The 18,075-nt window shown below is 42.8% G+C and overlaps 1 protein-coding gene across 5 annotated transcripts in view; it reads right to left on the bottom strand.

Annotated features, from left to right (window-relative positions):
* Window positions 1-17,627, bottom strand: part of sulf2b (sulfatase 2b) — a 72,373-nt gene extending 54,746 nt beyond the window's left edge. For 4 of the 5 annotated variants that reach the window (XM_074644834.1, XM_074644840.1, XM_074644839.1 and 1 more), the window contains exons 1-2: window positions 17,130-17,627; window positions 4,634-4,668 (exon numbers count right to left, since the gene is read on the bottom strand). The gene's annotated coding sequence lies outside the window, so the exon portion shown is untranslated. The remainder of the gene's footprint in view (window positions 1-4,633; window positions 4,669-17,129) is intronic. The other variant, XM_074644835.1, reaches the window with a different exon arrangement.
* Window positions 17,628-18,075: the final 448 nt, after the last annotated feature.

Below are 18,075 nucleotides of genomic sequence, written 5' to 3'. Positions count from 1 at the left end.
TATTTTTCATGCTTTTTCCTACAAAATGTCCAGCAACAGTCTTTTCAAAATAAAACTTAGTTAGGTTTAAGAAAAGATCGACTTGGTTAACTTTAGGCAACAAAACTACTCAGTTTTAGGAAAAGATTGCAGTTTGAGTTTAAATAACACCGGAAATGCTGTAATAAACATAAAACTTTGACTGAACGAATTTCACATTTTTTCCGTGATGTCAGCACAAAATCAATTTGTATGTAATCCACGTAATTGTGAACCGGGAAGTATGGACAGCGGCGAATGCTGTGTAGCGAGGAGGTCTGGGTGGATGGGTGGAGGGCAAAAAACACCAGACTTTCGTCAGGAGACCGCTGTTCATGTCCCGTGTGTTTTCCTACAAATGTCCAACGTCAATTTGCGCTCCAGTCTTTTCAAAATAAACTTCCATCTTCACAGGAAACAATTTCATTAGGTTTAGGAAAGATCATAGTTAAGTTACGCCACACTGGAAGTGGCGTAAAGTCCTGTGTTTGTTGGACCCATCCACCTCCCGCCATCAGCAGTCTCTCTCTCGTTTTCTTCTACATCACCAGCTCTGAGAGTAGCATATTCACATAGATGTGTTTACATTGCAGTCAGTACAGAATACATGGCGTGAAATGATGCAAACGCGAGAACGGCGCTGTTATTTCACGCAAAATGACTTACAAATTGCTGTGTCATTCACATGCCATCGTTCAGACCGGGCTGATTATAGAGTCTCAGTCTCTGAGACTTCTGCCCCCAACTCAATACAATGGAGGTGAACAGATTTGGGAAATAGGAAAAACTGTTTAAATAATTCAACAGCAACGTCTCTTTTCAGACACAGTGTCCACGTCTGTCTGGAAATTCAACAGAACGCACCCTCAGCAGGTTTTAAGGAAACCTTTTCTCAGAAAGTAGCTTCAATTCAAGTAAAATAGTTAATTTCTTTTAATAATATAATATATATATATAATATAATTTAATTGAAGCACAACTTTAAAGACCACATTTGGGATTTAGGAGTGCTGTCCCAAAGTCAGACTGCCAATCAGCTTCCATATCAGTGCTGACGGCTGCAGAGAACAGCATTTGAATTTTGCAAATAATTTCCTCTGAGATTTGGATCAACGTCAGAGTCTCTCTCTCTCTCTCTCTCTCTCTCTCTCTCTCTCCCTCTCCCTCTCCCTCTCCCTCTCCCTCTTCTTCCGTACTTGTGAGGACCTTTACTGACATAATGCCTTCCCTCGCCCCCTAACTCTGACCTTAAACCTGAAACCAAGACTGAACCCTCAAACAGCACCATGAAGAAGAGATGACAGAAGATCTTCCAACACTTAACACTGGTCCTCACAAAGACAGAAGTCCACACACACACACACATAGAGCTGTACTGGTTTAGTCCCAGTGGTCACATGGCTGGTTAACAACATGATGCATGGCTTCACTCTCTGCGTGTGATATCAGTGATAGATGAAGTAGCTGCTACACTGATGATATAGATAGATAGAATCCCTGATGTACATCTGACCTGTTTCCGCTGAAAGGATGTTACATCTTTAACTCTACTGCAACAATCACACACTTAGTTTTTTTATGCATTTACAAACTAAAACTCAGATGAAGGTCGTTATGAGCCTGAAAGTTCATTCTTCACCTTGAAAACAATCTGAACTCAATGTTGTGACGTGTCTTCATCGGTGTCATCGCGTGTTCATAGAACAGCACGACAAAAGACCATCCGTTCATTCTTGTCACATTGTGCCACGTTGTGAATTGAATGAATATTAAATATATAAGTTGTCTTGAACACTGTTCTGCTCATCTGACAGAGATCATAAAATACAGCTGTGGTAGAACAAAACAACGGACAGCAGATGCAGCTGTGTGTCATATTTAATTGACGTCACTTTAAAATGATGCTCCGAGGCAACGATGTCTCATTTGTTTAATGCCTGTTTCCTCTCCTCCTCTGTCCTCGTGTCTCTTCTTCGCCTCCTCCGCTCGCATCTCCTGCGGGCGGGAATAAGACGCGAGGAGAGGAGGCGAGAGAGGAATTTAGGATGTACAAACTGGGAAATGGGAAAGGCTTTCTGTTTCTACAGCTGACAAAACAATCTGTGGCATCTCTTCTTCTTCCATGTGAACCACCACAATATAGCTGCTATAAGATTTACTGGCTGGAATGAAGATCAATCGATCTGGAGAAATGTTTTTCAATGTTACAGTGAGACTATATTTCAAAATAAGAGGAGTCGAAACAATCTGACATTCACTGACCACCATGGAATCAATCAATCCATCAACCAATCAATCAATCAATCAACCAGGCAGTCAATCAGCCAGGCAGTCAATCAATCATTCAATCAATAATTCAGTTAATCCTCCTGCTGTTTGAATGAAAATGAAATAAGACGTCAGTGTGTCGACGTAACAAGTTTCCCGTCTCATCCACCTCTTTCTCCACTGATCAGAAACACATGTGGAAACACACACACACACACACACACACACACACACACGCAGAGAGGAATGTGGAGGCGTTCGGGTCATCTGGATCTGAACCAGAATCATCTGCAGGGAAACAAACTGTGTTTTCTGTCGAGGTTGCAGAGTTCAGACTGAAACACAAACTCTTAACGGCTTCATCTTCTTCACCGTTCACCGCTGGAGGTGGAACTCGAGCAGAGCAGAACTCGGAGGAGCGGCTTGTCATAATGAGAACAGCACTGGTCCACCTTAACAGCCCAACTTAAGCGAGCCTGAGCCCCTTCAGTAAACAGACCGTGGCAAGCCAGACACAGGAACTGGTCTTGTGTCTTGAGGAGTTGAAGCATTTATTCAACGACAGCCTGAACCGTACAAACACGAGCTCACAGCTATACAGTTATCTTCATACTCGCCGTCAGACGGTCACACCGACACTCACTAACGTTAAGCACACAATCTACGCACTGAGTTATTCCTTAAAGGCTATATACTGGCAGTAATCCTGGTTTTACTGATCTACGATAAAACACAAAACTGAAAAAAAAGACCTTAACATTTTGATGAATTTTAACTTTGCAGGTCTTTAATACCAGTCCGATCTCATGGGAAGGCGATATTAAGAGAACATTCCGCATGTCATGAGAACGCATTTTAGCCTTTTGCGTATCATTTTTACGCCATGCAACAAAACTATGGTAACCGCTGCTATTAGGTTTAGGCAACAGAACCACCATATAACTCTTGTTTTCTTGTTGACACCAGAACTGTTACAAATCACTGATTCAACAGAACTACAGACGACCGATATACATTATTGTTATAATGAATTCTATAGACTGAAAGTATAAGGTGACTGTACGTATCATTTACTATCTCAAAACAACCGTCCCTCGACGTCTCTGAACGCACCACTTTCAGCCTTCATGTTGCGTGTTTGGACGCGATGACTTCATGTGTGTGACTGTGCTGTATGTTGATGTGTTGATGTGAATGTACTAATGCAGCAGGCTGCTTGTGTGTTTTCATTGTTTGGGTCCAACCTGCATCATTAATCAGGAATGTGAGGCTCCTGTTACTGGGTCACAACCAGGGGACCGACTCAGACTCAGACTCAGACACGCACGTTCTGCAATACAACCACACCTTTTTTTCTGACCAAAAAATCTCAATATCACAACTTCAGGACCTCGTGATCCTGACAATTATAAAGCAATGTTGTATTATGTTAGGATTTAAAAAAAAAAAAAATTCCAACGTGACCTGACGTAGGTTTCTGCATGATGACGCTGCTACATGTAGGCTACAGTATATATACATCCTTATAGTCAGTGTATTAACGTTACATACAGTGACTTAGATGGCGGTCGGCGTGCTCCCAGTTTGGAGAAGCAGACAGGAGTACTGGCAGGAAGATAAACTATGTACCGCTGTGGACGCCACGTTAGTTCAGATCAGAAAGTCACACAATAACACAAACATACTAACCAATCGAGGCAGCGTTAGACCAGCAACTCCTGTTTTCTGAGAGGGAAAATTACTGTTTTTGTGAATGGAGTCTGGTGGCTTTGAAGACAGCGATATATAACAGCTACAGTTCCCTGTCAGAAAGGGCTGTCTGGCTGTCAAGGTAAAGCGGTGAAACTATTCTACATATAGCGCACACTTAAACTGATATTGATTTTTTCAGGTGACTAAAATCCGTTTTTCTGCTGCTCCCGTCCACAGCCGCTTTACCTCGCCGTCAGACAGCCCTTTCTGACGGGGAACTGGAGCCGTTATATCGCTCTCTTCAAAGCCACCAGACTCCATTCACAAAAACAGTAATTTTACCTCTCAGAACACAGGAGTATATATACAACCCCAAACTTAGCACAGCTAACGTTGACTCAGCTAGTGCTAGCGTTCACATTATTCATAACCTTGTTGATTAGCTTACTGTGGTAACCTGCATCACTGCTTTCTGCTAACGGCTCACTGGACGTTTCCATACTTTTTACTTATGATTTAATATTTTAAATAACTTAAAATTGTTGTTAAACAAATAAAGGCTTAGCGTCACAAACATGAGAGACTTCTCGTTAACCAACCAACCAACCAACCAACAGAGGACTGTGTGTGTGAATCAGAACAGAAAGAGGTTTACCTGCAGTGTGAGCGGAGTCTCTACTGTGTTCAGTCCTGCAGAAACAAACAGAGAGAAGAGACGGTTAACAGACGACCAAAGTCTCTGTGATGGTACCTCACTGTGTTCAACACCTTGTCAAGTTCATTTATATAGACAAATATCACAAATTTGCTTCAGGAGGCTTTACAATGTGTACAAGATGCGACACCCTCTGTCCTTTGTGTCCGCTTTGGATAAAGAAAAACTCCCAAACAAAACTTTTACAGGGAAAAAAAATGGAAGAAACCTCAGGGAGAGCAACTGAGGCAACGTATCCTCACACAACGGTTCGTATGACATCTAACGAAAAGTTATCCGTCTTCACAGGAAACTATTTGGTTAGGTTTAGGAAAAGATGGTGGTTTGGTTTGACCTCTTAAGATCCCTAGGATGCTGGAAGGTGTGGTTCGCCTAGACAGACATACCCAAAATAAATCAAGAATAGCTCCACAACTACCAGGTCTATGTGCATGATGTTGGTCTCTACGGATAGGTAAGACCTCAGAGAACTCATCCCCAGTATGAGTAACATTGTGACCATTACTATGCCTGAGTAAATTGTGATGAACCAAAGGACAAATTTACATTTTTATCCTCGACTAAAATGTTTTCTAAAATACACATGGAGTGTTGTTTAGAAGCGTTAAGGCCTCGTCTTTTAGAAACACTTTGGAGTGTTCATCATCACAATCTGTAGCAACGAAGTCAATAAAGTAGCTAAATATGCTTCTTGTCCTCCCATCCCTCGATAGTAGAAAGCAGAGGTATAATCACATTGTCCAGTTTGAGGTGTAATAGGTGGTGTTCTCACATGTTTTACTAGATGTTTTAATACAATCGCTCTAGGAGACAAGGTCATAAATCTTCCGGTTCAGTGACCCGACGTGACGGAAGTTGTGCCCATAATGCAGGCAAAGCATCATGGGGGCTAGGAATAAGGTGGATCGTTTTGAATCAGAACTTTAAGTATTTGGCTCAAGCAGCTTGTGAAAAATAAGGCAAATTTAGTATCTACAGCTGGGACTTCAACGTGGCAGTACCAACATCCAAGGACTCACATCATCCTCGAACAAAGCAGCATCATCTTCATCCTTAAAACGCCTCGGCCTCTGTTCACGAAGGTGAGGAGAGTGAACTGAGAGTTCAGACGACTCAGTGACAGAATATAATGAAACAACAACACAGCTGCTTGAAGGCACCGGCGAGTATATTCAGTTTAAACTTCTAGCAGACGACCTCCGTGACCCCGGCTTTAGAAAACAAGACAGCACACTGTACTGTAATAAAAACACTGCAATACAACACACACACGGTAATACAGCACACACACAGCCTGGTCAGTAATTCCTCTCACGTCCACCTCAAATCCCTCGAGTGAGAAGGAGCGAGGAGGCGATGAAGAGGAGGAGGAGGAGGAGGAGGTGACTGAAGGCACATTTACCATCTGTAATCAAAAGAACTCCATGTTGGATTGTCGCCTCCCCCCTCCTCTCTCTCTCCCTCTCTCTTCAATTTCCTTCCCTCTGTTGCAAAGCATGACCGGCATACTGATGGCGGGATTACACACAAAACACACACACGCACACACTCACACTCACACACTCACACACTCACAATCTAGTGAGAGAAGTAATGACTTTCTGCCTTCTCTCTCAATTCGCTCTGAGCTGCCAATTCCCACTGGGTTGCAGTGTGTGTGTGTGTGTGTGTGTGTGTGTGCATGTGTGTGTCTGTGTGTGCTTGTGTATGTGTGAGAGTGAGAGTGTGTGAATGTGTGAATGTGAATGAAACAGAAAGAGCAAGAGACACAGGGAGGTGATACAACATCTCCAATTAGCTGGGCTGGTGGTCTGTAAGGGTTGTTCAGAGTGTGTGTGTGTGTGTGTGTGTGTGTGTGTGTGTGTATGTGTGTAGAGTATAATAAGACCACACAGCGGAGGTCTTCTGGCAGGTCGAGGGCCTGAACTTGAACCTGAACTCTAGAAAAGGAAATTCTGATTCAAGTTGAGCCTTACTAAAGACGTGTACAGGTTAAAGCTGAGCTATTTGGTATCCCAGGGCTCTAAACTAACTTTTTTCACCATCCTCCAGGAACCCTCCCGAAATGAATGCGGCATCGTTTGCATGTTTGTTTTGATTTTGATGTTAAGAATGCAACTAAGTTTAATTAAAATACTTTTTTTATGTGTAAAAAGTAGCATTTGGTCAAAAAACACGATTTTACATATGGACCCCCAAATAGCTAGAATCGGCCCTGCTAGTTAGAACCGGCCCTGATAGAACCAGCCCAGCTAGAACCAGCCCTGCTAGAACCAGCCCAGCTAGAACCAGCCCTGCTAGAACAGGCCCTGATAGCTAGAAGATGGAGACGGCCAAAAACCAAGATGGCGATGGCCAAAATGCCGAACTAGAGGCTTCAAAACGGCGGACCACAAACCAATGGGTCACGGTCACTACATCCACTTCTTGCAGTTGATGTGATAGATCCACCCACAGAGGGGCTGAACCAAATAAATATCAGGCTTCGACATCGCCTTCTACTGCAGACTTAAAAAAGAAGAAGAAATACTGACTCAAACACTTTCCTTGTTTTTTCTTTTTTTAAATGAAAGTGACGTTTGACGAAAACATAAAACGCAAAGGAGAACATTCAGGATATTTTGATGTAAAAACGCCCACTAGTGACTGTTGGAGACATTTTGTTGGATATTTGTATCCACATCTGAGAGAATCTCCAGTTTCTGCTGCTGGTTAGTGTGTGTGTGTGTGTGTGTGTGTGTGTGTGTGTGTTACTGTGTGAGTATGTTACTGTGTGAGTGTGTGTGTTTTCCACCAATACAAATCCTGCAATTCTCATTTCATGCTTCAGTGAAAAGCTTCTCAACCAACGTTGTTTCTTCTCCTCATCCTCACCTCCTCCTCTCTCCTACTCCCCTTGTCTCCTCTCCTCTTTCCTTATAGGATCAACCTGTTAACGGTGTTTAAAATCTTCCTTCCTCTCTTGCATCCTCTGTCCTTAAGACCCTCGATTCAGATGACGAAAACCCCCAAAAGAATGGAAGAAAAGCTCGGGAAGAGCAACAGATTATAGTGACCCTCGGTCGTACGACTGATAGGGTTTGAAAAGGGCAATTTCGTCTCTGAAATGTGTGCCATAGATGGGAGATTGACCTTTTTTAGCATCAATAAACTTAATGTCAAACTGTCTTTGTTTCTTTCACAGTACGGCACTGCTCTGACGGCATGTCGGCGGCAACTGTATTCATATTTTCGTATCGCTTCAGGTCACCTAATATGACCATTGACACTGCTGAATGTGATCTATTTTCATCTGCTGGTTTCTTTTTACTCTTCTTGTGAATGAAACTCACCCACAAAACAGAACAGAGGAGGCAGACTTAAACACACAGATACTCCAGTCCGGTCTCATTCCAGGTCGTCAAATACCGATGCTTTATCACGCCCCTCGCTGTCTGTTACAGACGCACAAGTCACCCTTCAGCATCGGTAGAAGCACCGGGCTTTCAACTAACTCCACTTTTGATATCTGTGCACTAAATGAAGGAATAACATTTAGATCTGATGTCATTCAATGTTCAATATATCTTACACAAAAAACCTTATATACATGGTAAATAACCGTGTTTGAATTACATCGTAGCTTCTGGGGGAGCACTATTTTTCGGGGGTGGGAGGGTACTGTACTCATTACTGTACTGTACTTTGTTATTGTCATCTATAGTGGTTGTTTACATAAAAACACACAATTCATATGATTATGATTATTTAAACATTTGCTTTGATTAAAAAAAATCTTGTTTTGAGTTGTTAGGAAGTTAAACAGGTCATATTTCTCTCTCTATTATCTATTTTATATTGCTGTGAAAACATCTCCTTCAAACAACTGGATTTACTCAAGTTTCTCGCAAAAAAATTAATTTTATTTAATTTTTTTTATTGATAACATTGTAATTTACCTTTGCCCAATCGTCATTTTACTGAGCAGAGCATGAACATCTCATAATAATAACTCAATGGCACCTCCGTTAACGTTATTAGGTCTGTTATTTAACCAAGCAGGACTGTTTTTCCCACCTGCTGCTAACAGGTAACGTTACTAACTCTACTCCTGTTGATTTCAACACAGATTTGTTGTTCACAGTGTCGTATTATCAGGTAAAAAATAGGGTGCATCCCCTCAGGTTTAGTAGCGCCATGCTGCTGAGCGCTTTGTTTTCTTTTCGCCGTGGCTCCAGTTTCAAACAAACTGAAACATGATACAGCGTGCGTATGCGTCATTGTGCATGTGTAACTGTTGGATAGCATCAATAAGATGAATCGATAGTCACAGAAGGTATGAGACGCCAAAGAATCGGACAACTACGGTTCTCTATTCTAGTGTTTTACCTGTCTGCCAAAGTGGCGGGTGTCCTGACGATTTTACCCGCCACTGCAAACAATTTACCCGCATTTGGCGGGTGGTGGGTGCTAATTTCAGACCCTGATCACAAGTCATCAATGTTTTAATTGCCGATGATAAGATAAGCTAGAACTGTATTTATCCTGAGGGGAAATCGTTGTGCAGCAGTGGCAGTTTAAAATGAAATATAAAACATCAATAAGGTGCAAATCCAAAATAAACACAACGTGAAATGGCAGTCATAGGACAAGTAACTCTACAGGTAGTCAGTACAGGATCAGGTGTGTTCCTGCTCTGTGAAAGTAGGTGGAGTATTTTGGGATGGTGTCAGTCTCCGGTGACCGTGGTAACCGCCATCTCGACCACCAACAGGTTTCCCCACAGGACACGAAAATCATCTGTGACCTTCGTCTGAAACACACTTCACTTCCTCCTGCTGTCTGTCTTCACCCCGTTCTGACAGCCTGAATCACTCTGCTCCATTTATACCCAGCATCACACACATGCACGCACACACACTCACACGCACGTACACACACAGAGTGACCTAATCAGTCCTCTCCTGGAGACGACGCTGCAGAGTTTAACTCTCTTTCTTGCTCTTTGTGTGTGTTTGCGTCCGGTGAGGCATCATGAGATCATGTCTGACGGGCGGCTGCTGGTTTATTCAGCAGCTCTGTTCCTAAACTACACACTCAGTGATACCAGCTGCATAAAAACAACCAGATGTTGTGATTTCAAGCCGGGAACAGATTTTGAAAACCTACCGGACAACCCACACAAGACGACAAAGAGAGCACATATTGAGCGACTGAGAAGAATCTCAGATTATGCGATGATCAGATTACATCCAAAAGCCAGCAGGAACATGAATTATCTCGCGTTTCTCTCCCAACGTTGAAAAGGACATTCATCAAAATCTATAATTTATGCAGCTATCCATGCGGAGAAGGGAAAGACACGGAGGGGAAATAAAGTTTGGATGAGATGGAGGTTGGAGAGATGAGGAGAACATGGAGAGAAACGTTCATCGCGGTGAGGTGGACATTTAAAACCTGATGAAGTGGATTATAAAATGACGGCTACTCTCTCATTCACAGCACATCTCTGACTACATAAATGCTGAAAATCAAACATTTTGACTGTATTAATTTAGACATTGTCCAAAGTAAAAGTCCCTAGAAGTGTATGATTCAACTTCCTCCAATGGTCTAATGTTAAAAAATCGAATCGCGATACTAAAATATCATAATACATATCGAATCGGCACCCAAGTATCGTGATAGTATCAAATCGGGAGATAGGTGTATCGTCCCAGCCCTAATACTCTCTCACTCACAACACATCAGAGTTTATTATGTTATCCACTCTCACATGTCAACATCCGGTTGAAAATGTTTAAAATAATCATGACGAGAACTACGCAGTGACTCAATCAGAAGATTAATGATAAGAATCCTTTAACAAGCACACAGTATGATTTTATCTCCCGACACAAACCGACCGAGTTATCACGACCCAAACCGCCACATGACCATCAGCTGTAATGGTTCTCCCCACTTATAGAGGATGGAAGGACTGAAAACTAATGGCATTATTTTTTTTATACCAAATTAATTCATTACAATAGAAACTAGGGGTGAGAAAAAAAAAATCAATCCACCTATGTATCGCGAGTATTTTTTTTACGATTTTGAAATAGATTTTTTTAATGCCAGAATCGGTATATTTGCTTCATTTGAGTCTATGTGGAGGTAAAAGGAAGTTACCGCTTTTATTGTTGTAGTCTGAGTAACGTGACGTCATACCCGTTACGTATCCTTCAACCAAAACAAACCACAGCAAGCCGAAACGAGAAAGTGGAAAACGGCGGAGGGTCAGCGTGGATACGACCTGCACCCTCACATGTTAAATCCAAAGTGGTAAACACTACACGTCCAGTAAAGTATGGAAACACTTTGGGTTTCACACATTGCAGGAAAAGCAGAGCTAGACATCACGGCTAAAGCTTCATGCTAACTCTGTCATGGACAGGAAACGTTATCGTATTGCGGTAACGTGCGGTCAAGCAAGCCGAAAATAGCTCTTCCTGCCTACACACTGTCGCCACTCTGTGGCCACTTATGGGTATTGCAACACATACATATCATATATCGTCAGTAGGGGAATTTCAATATCGCCAAACCGTACATATGAGTTTCACATCACAAATGTGGATTTAGTGTAAAGTTCCTTTTTAATAAGCAGTAACGTCCTCTCTTCTTCTTCTTCTTCTTCTTTCTGATATATAACAGCAGAGGATTTAGTAAATTAACTTATTACAGTCAGTTTATCTCAGAGCTGCTGCAGACTGTCACAGTTTAAAACGCTTCTATATAAAGAATTAGATTCATTCAAACTAAAACCTCTCCCTCCTTCTTCCTCTCAGAGTCTCTCTGAAGGTCAGCCGCTCCAACGCTGCGCTCTATAACGATTACCAATTTCATCTATTCTGCTACAGCGAGAGAGGACGAGGGATGACGGGGGAAGAGGGAGGAGGACGAGGGAGTGTGGGTGGACGGGATGGGACAAGGGCGTGGGACGGCGTGGGAGGACAGGGGAGGAGGTGGTAGGATGGAGGAGGACGAGAGAACATGAGGGAGGAGGTGGGAGGACGGCGGAGAATGGGGAAAGGGAGGACGGGGGAGGACATGGGAGGAGGTGGGAGGACAGGGGAGAATGGGGAAAGGGAGGGCGGGGGAGAACGGAGGAGGACATGGAAGGAGGTGGGAGGAGGGTGGGGAGGTGGAAGGACAGGGGAGGAGGTGGGAGGACTGAAGAGGAGGTTGGAAGACGTGGGAGGACGAGGCAGGATGAGGGAGGATGGAGGAGGACGTGGGAGGACGAGGGAGGAGGTGGGAGGATGGGGGAGGATGAGGGAAGAGGTGGGAGGACGTGGGAAGACGAGGGAAGATGAGGGAGGACGAAGGAGGACGAAGGAGGACGGGGGAGGACGTGGGAGGACGGAGGAGGACGGGGGAGGAGTAGGGAGGACGGGGGATGATGAGGGATGACGGGGGAAGACGGGGGAGGACGAGGGAGGACGAGGGAGGAGGTGGGAGCATGGGGGTGGATGGAGGAAGAGGTGGGAGGACGGGGGAAGACAGGGGAGGACAGGGGAGGACGAGGGAGGAGGTGGGAAGATGGCCGTGGATGGAGGAGGAGTAGGGAGGACGGGGGATGATAAGGGATGACGGGGGAAGACGGGGGAGGACGAGGGAGGACGAGGGAGGAGGTGGGAGCATGGGGGTGGATGGAGGAAGAGGTGGGAGGACGGGGGAAGACAGGGGAGGACAGGGGAGGACGAGGGAGGGTTTTATCATATAACAGCAGCAGCAGGACGAGCACCATTCACAGCTGCTCTCAGATAAATAAAACCAGCTAACTGACCTTCTGTCTAATGAAACTAAGAGAAAATTAAAGACAACAGATTTATGAGACGCTGATGTGAAGTCACACTGGAGGAAACAACTGCAGCACGGTCACAAACAAGAGACCGGAAACACGACTAACGCTGAGCATACACTGTAGGGTATTAGAAATGTTGTTGTGTAACTCCTACTCCTACTGTACGAGGAGATCGTTTGTGATGTAAAAGCCAGAGCTCACGATTTATGTGCTCACACTGTACGGTCCGATCGTCAACCACGAGCTGAGAGAGTCTCAGAGCCAACACTCATCTACACACACATACAGTACACCGCAGGATACACTGTGTGTGCAAAATGCCTTTCTATAGAACAGAAAAGCCCCCGCTGTTCTATACAGCTCTACATGTGACCCCACTGACCCAACACACACACACACACACACACACACACACACACACACACTTCAAACCTCTGGCTTTGGTGTGTGTGTGTGTGTGTGTGTGTGTGTGTGTGTGTGTGTGTGTGTGTGTGTGTGTGTGTGTGGTGTGTGTGTAGGCTTCAGGCTGTAACGAGTTCAAAGGTCACCAGGCTGTGTTGCTATGGTATCGACCTCGGACCGAGCAGGATCAGCTGATGCTCGGTGATGATGTCATTGTGTTTAGCTGGTTGTTAATAGACTCAACAACTCTGACACGCATTAAAAAAACTCACATAAACTTTTACAATTATTGATATTCATATTTTTGTTAATATTATTACAAATGTATGTTTGGGTGACATTTCAGAAACCTTGAACTGAGCTGATGTTCTAATATTTAATTCAGTGCTTAGCAGCCATGTTTGTCTTTTTAGTCCACTAGATAGTGAGATTAACATGAACGTGTTTTTATCTCTATTTATTTTCTAACACAGTCCTTACTGGGACTAAAGGCGCTAAAAGCACATTAAATCGTGAAAAGCATTCTTGTTCATGAAATAAGTCTGAGCTCATGTGGAGTCACATGTCGCACACCGGCTGAAACACTTGCTGATGAAATATGAAGAGACAGAACGACAACAGTGGAAATACAGTCAGAGAGAACAGAAGGTCAAGAGGTCAAAGGACAGCGAGGATGAAACGCTTCAGGCAACAGTGTCATCATCAAGACTCACACACACACACACTGTACAGTTAACACACACTCAATGATCGTGACAACCAGCTGTCTGTTCTGTAGATGCTCCAGATTTCTCTTCATTGTTGAACAAACTAAAGACAGAAGAAGCTTAAATATCTGCAGATGGATCCTCAAACATCCAACAGTTGAGTACAGAGCGGAGGGAAAACCCCTGATAATCACCAACACACACACACACACACACACACGCACACACACACACACACACACACACATTAAACCGTGTGATGTATTCACACACTCCCTCCCTCTCTGTTAATCCCTGTCATGTCCTGACACAACAAATGGCCGTCAGTTAGACCACACACTCAGACGTCAATAGAAAACCATCAATAAACAAAACAGACCATAATTACAGTCCTTCATCTGAACTGCAGCTTCATTACACAAGATATGACAAAACAGTTCATGAAATTATTTATGGACATATTTATCCACTGTGAAAACTGGAGTCTATTGGGATCAGTACAGCAGAACCTCATGTTGTCAGTTAAATAGCTGTTAAATAGCTGGGGACTTCACGTCAACAACAGGAAGAGAGTCGGGTCCAAGAGATTTTTTTAATTTGAATGAAACCAGATTTGAAAAATGTCACGTTTCTCTGCTCAAGATTTCAAGTAATGTTAACATAATATTAACGTAATGTTAGGTAAAAACCCTGTAATGTTAGGTAAAAAAGCCGTAATAATTAAAAAAAAAATGGTAATGTTAGGTTAAAAAACTTAATGTTAGGTTAAATAAAAACATAATGTAGGGTAAAATAACAACAACATAATATTAGGTGAAAAAATAAGTAATGTTAGGTAAAAAAATAACATAATGTAAGGTAGTAAAAAAACATAATATTAGTTTATAAAAAATGGTAATGTTAGGTTAAATAAAAACATAATGTTCGGTAAAAAACAACAACATATTATTAGGTAAAAAAAAACGCAATGTTCAGTAAAAAACGGAACATTAAGTAAAAATAATTTGCTATTAGGTAAAAAAAAAAAAAATGTTAGGAAAAAATTATAATGTTAAGTTAAAAAGCATAATGTTAGGTTAAATAAAAACATAATGTAAGGTAAAAAAAACAACAACATAATATTAGGTGAAAAAACACACGTAATAATAGTTTAAAAAAATGGTAATATTAGGTAGAAAAACATAATGTTAGGTAAAAAAAAATAACATTAGGTTTAAAAAAAAAGAAGGAATATTAGATTAAAAAGCGTATTGTTAGGTTAAATAAAAACATGATGTAAGGTAAAAAAACAACAACATAATATTAGGTGAAAAAAACACGTAATGTTAGTTTTAAAAAACGGTAATATAAGGTAAAAAAACAAACAGAATATTAGGTTAAAAAAATGGTAATGCTAGGTTAAAAAGTGGAATGTTATAATTGGTAAAAAAAAAAAAGTTACAGGTTAAAAAAAATACAACATTAGGTAAAAAAATGCTTCGTAAAAAGGAAACGTGAGCATTTTCAAATCTGTAAAACTAAAAAACAAAACACAAAAGCTGTAAAAAGACCGCTAACAGAAGTCAGACATCTCACATATAGAGAGGTGAAGTCCCCTTACTGTGAACCACCATGGGGCCTTATTTCAGAAAAAATATGAACGGCAGTCAACGGAGAGACACATTTTTTTGATCCCGTTTGAATTACGCCATGAATCACACATATGATGTTTGTCAATTTAAAAGATAATTTTGCTTATTGTAACTTTACTTTAATGCTTCTGACGACTATTTCGTGATCAGAATTTATTATATGAAATTATAATTATGCAACAGCTGTGAGTGTGTGAGTGAGTCTGTGTGTTAATATTTGAAGAGTCTGGGTCAGTGAATGTTTACATTCCAGCGGTTGCAAAGTAGCCATCAGCCTTATTTACCCTGCTCTGTGTGTGTGTGTGTGTGTGTGTGTGTGTGTGTGTGTGTGTGATGGATGGTGGGAACCCAGTCACCAAATCGTAATAGTTGCTGTCAACAGAGTTCCCGCCAACATGACCACTGCAGCTCACACACACACACACACACACACACACACACACACACACGTTAGTACAATCTACTGTAACATTGTGGAAGAGTCAGAAATTTAGTTTTAGTGTATATCTGATGCTTCACTCTCGTCTCTGAGTGAGAGATGTGTTTTGTGAAATAGTGTCTCTCTATCAGATACAGTAGGTAGACATCTACAGGTGAGTTCAGACTGAATGATTCTGGTCCTTTGTTGCACCACAGTTTCTCCTGCCTGCATCTTCACTGTCAATGTCTCCCAATAAGAAAACTAATCTTACACTTTAGTTTCCTTCACAGCCTCAAGCTGTGTTGCAAATTTTCACCTCGCTTTACTCGTGCGAGTTGGACCGCCGGTATCATTTGTGTTCATTCGCGCTAGACGCGCCGGAGATGAGAAGGAGCTTGTCTCCATAGATACCAACAACTTTTCTTTCCTTCATCAGCCATGGAAGAAATAACCCACTGTAGCTGCTTTGTACATGTCGTGGAAGTCCCAGATATGTCAGAAAACCAAACGCCGTCTTGTCTGGGTTCATAACATCACCCGGTGGCAAACTGTGTTCACATACAGTGCCATTGCATTGACTGCATCTAGCAAGCCACACGTCGCTACTGCAGTATGAAAGTTAACTAACTATAAAGACAAACTGACACAGATAAACAGATTTATCAGTTTGCTGATCAGACTCAAACGAGCATGAGTGCGCCTGCAGCTTGGAGGATGACCTTTGACCTGCAGCTTCTGCTATAGTCAGACGTCATATTCACATATTAGCAGCTACCTTCTTTTTAACTTTGAGCACAAACTGATTTGTCAAAAACAATTTGGCAAACAGTGTTGCTGATCAACTTAATCAGGAAATGACTCAAACAAATATGAAATATCATAGCAATGCCAAAATACACTGGAGGGAGGCCCTGGGAAGCTTAGTTAGGAAAATAAAAAATATATTATTATTACAATAAAAACAGAGCTGGGTGGAACAGCTTTCCTCCCTTCCTTCCTTCCTTCCCTTCATTCATCCTCCCTTCTTCCTTTCCTCCCTCCCTCTCTCTCCTGACTGACCTCAGCTATAACACACTCCCACGTGTTCAGCAAGCAGGAAGCAATAAACACACACACACACACACACACACACACACACACACACACACATAAATACAGTAAAAGCTGCAAACAAGTGTGACAAGTGTGAGTACAACATGGCCTCAAAACTAATGCGAGGAGCACATCAGCAAAGTGGAGCAACACACACACGGTAACACACACACACACACACACACAGTAACAAAGCTGCTCTGACCAACAGAAACTGACACACAGTGAAGTAGAGCAGAACTGAAGAGTCTCTCACACACACACACTTTGCAGATCAGTCCATAAATGATGACCTCAGAGCAGCATAGAAACTGATGAAATAATAAAGTAGAACAGAGTAGAAACAGTCCTGTACCTCCTGCTGCTGCGTTTCCTCCCTCAGGACCTCCTCACTGTCAGCAGGTGTTCTCCTCTCTGACCAAGCGAGCAGGAGGAGCAGCAGGATGAGGAGGAGGAGGAGGAGGAGGAGGAGGAGGAGGAGGAGGAGGAAGACTTAGATCAGACTCTCACCTCCTCCATAAAACTCCTTTTAGCTACAGAACTACACTGACACTGTCTTCCTGTCTGTCTGGAGAGGAAGAGTTTGTAGCCGAAGGGGGCGAGGAAGAGGAAGAAGAAGAAGAAGAAGAAGAAGAAGAAGAAGAAGAAGAAGAAGAAGAAGAAGTCTCACTCGGTCTCTTTTTCTCGCTCCGTTCCAGCGCTGTGACTTCCTAACACCCCTCCCTCCCTTCCTCTCTGCTCTGTCTCTAACGGCGTCCCAGAGTTCCTCGGTGCAGCCGCCGCCGAGCCGCCGCTGGTAAAGCCATCTGTTGCAACACGTCTGCCTGCCTGCCTGCCTCTCCACTTTCACTCTCCCTCCCTCCCTCCCTCCCTACCTCTCTCCCCCTCTCTCTCTCACTCTACCCCGCTCTCTCTTTCCAGGAGGGAGGAGCTTTGTGCTCGCTGTGCACCAATGGGGAGCCTCAGAAGTCCCTCTCCCTGACTGGAAGGGGAGGAGCCAGCAGCAGGGAGGACAAAATGAAATAAATACAGGAGGACGGGAGGCGGCCAGGGGAGGAAAGAGAGAGACACACACACACACATACGCTTTATGTGGTCAAAAGTAGGTGGACAGATACTTTCAATGAATTGAAATCTTAGGGTGTTTTCACATATAGTCCTTTTTAAACCAAACTCTGTCCTCTTAAAGTGGACCAACAGAAAAGGGACGTCAGTTCTTTTTGCGTTCACATTGTCAGTTCTTTTGAAAGTGGACTCATTTCTGTTTCTGGTCCACTTCAGCTCTGATGGGGCCTCGGTCC

The sequence above is a fragment of the Sebastes fasciatus genome, chromosome 8, assembly GCF_043250625.1.
Source record: "Sebastes fasciatus isolate fSebFas1 chromosome 8, fSebFas1.pri, whole genome shotgun sequence".
Classification (NCBI taxonomy): Eukaryota; Metazoa; Chordata; class Actinopteri; order Perciformes; family Sebastidae; genus Sebastes; species Sebastes fasciatus.
This window is presented reverse-complemented; position numbering and strand designations above follow the sequence as displayed.